Source organism: Solanum tuberosum, unplaced genomic scaffold, assembly GCF_000226075.1.
Source record: "Solanum tuberosum cultivar DM 1-3 516 R44 unplaced genomic scaffold, SolTub_3.0 scf00281, whole genome shotgun sequence".
Lineage (NCBI taxonomy): Eukaryota > Viridiplantae > Streptophyta > Magnoliopsida > Solanales > Solanaceae > Solanum > Solanum tuberosum.
In genome coordinates this window covers 16,831-18,751 of record NW_006239206.1, presented here as the reverse complement: position 1 = coordinate 18,751, position 1,921 = coordinate 16,831, and positions in this window count along the sequence as shown.

Below are 1,921 nucleotides of genomic sequence, written 5' to 3'. Positions count from 1 at the left end.
CGCCCCAAATTGCTTACAAATACAATTTCACACCAACCTCTGCCGCGAAACTCGTCGAAATCTACCCAAAATTCGCCTGAGATTTTCTTGGGTTATCGAAACCGGTTGAAAAAGACAAGTTTAAGGGATTAGAAGGAGACGGTTCCTGTGAAAGATTGAAGATGGGGAAGAAAAGGAAGTCTCTAGCATCGAGCCTTGATGAGGTAGATCGAACCATGTATTTGACTTTCTGTAGCGCTGCTAATTCCCTTTCTCAGCTTTATACTCAGGCTATGAATCAACCGAAATTTTCCTTCCTCTCCGGTGAACGCCATGGAATGGTATTGAAATTTGAGATCAGCATGTTAAGCATTCCCTTCCGTTTCTTCGAAGATCTACGGCTCGCCAAGATCTACTTACAAAGTTGAAGTTGCTAAAGTTGGAAAGCTTAAGGAAAGCAATTAAGCTTTGGGCAAGAAGAAATAAATTTTTAATTAATTATTTTTAAAAATATATATTTCTTTCATAATTTAAATATTTTTTTAACCTAAAAAAGTTGTTCACTCGCCTTAAGATGCGTGAAGTCACACACTTTCGCCAACTCAGCCACCTAAAAGACACATAAGCTTGGTCAATGGTCAGAGGGATTGGTTAAATTGTGTTTTATTGAGTTTAAGGGTTCAGATGACAAAGGTGCAAGTAGAAGGGTTCAGAATACAAACTGATACTAGTATAAGGGTCCACCAGACCATTTCGCCTAATAAGTTTAGCATCAACGTCACAATTACTTTTTGAAGTCACCAAAGACTAAGGGTGTGTTTGGTATAAAGGAAAATATTTTCTAATTTTCTCATGCTTGATTGGGTAAAATGTTTTGGAGAATGTTTTCCAAATCAATTCATTTTCCTCAAATTTAAGGAAAATGACTTCCCTTCAAAAATTAAGGAAAACATTTTCCAAAACGTTCCTCCAACTTCAAATTACAATTTTTTTGTTGAAAAAATAATTTTTTTAATGAAAAAATAAATTAAAACCCCCCTCCCCCTACCCCCAAAAAATAATAATTTAAGTTTATTTTTAATTTTCTTTCCATTCAAAAATTATTTTCTTCTCTCTAGTAAAAGTAAAAGATATTTTCTCAAAAATATTTATTATTCATAAATCAAACACTAAAAAATATTTTCTACTCACCAACCAAACATGAGAAAATAAGTAAAAAATGTACTTGTTTTCCAGGAAAACATTTTCGTCCATACCAAACACACCCTAAGACTTTATTTTTGAAGTCACTGTCAAGGTTTTGGATCAAAGGATGCATTATTATATAGGTAGAGCTGTCAAAAAGGGTCGGCCCAGCCCCATCGGGCCCAAGCCTCGAGGGCCAAGGAATTTGAAGGGCTAGAGCGGGACGGCCCTTCATTTGGTAGGGCCTGAAAATGCTTAACCCAACCCAACCCTAGAAGGGCCGAGGGCTGGGGCGAGCAAGCCCTTTTGTTTTTCTTTTTTAATTTTTTTTTCTTTTCAAACTTATAATTCTATAACATCAAAAAAATGAGAAAATTTTCAAATCAAATATGACAAACAATGATGTTGTTTCAATAACACTAACAAAAATCTAGTGTAATTAGCATGTATCTCGCATACTGGATATGCGAGTGAGATAAGAGAGTGACAAGCAAGATGGGAGGGAGGCGAGGGTGCGAGATTTGTATATGTATTCCAGATACATGCGAATCTACTTGGATAGAGTGTATCTAGAACAAATTAACTCAATTTTGAGTCCATATATTTCGAGATACTATCTGGGTACGAAGATTTATAATATTACAACATAGCGCGTATTCAAATAATTAGATTATATACTAGTGAGATTATTGTAAATTACTTTTAGATAAAATATTTTGGTCCATGGGCTGACCCCGGCCCAGCCCCGATCAAGCCT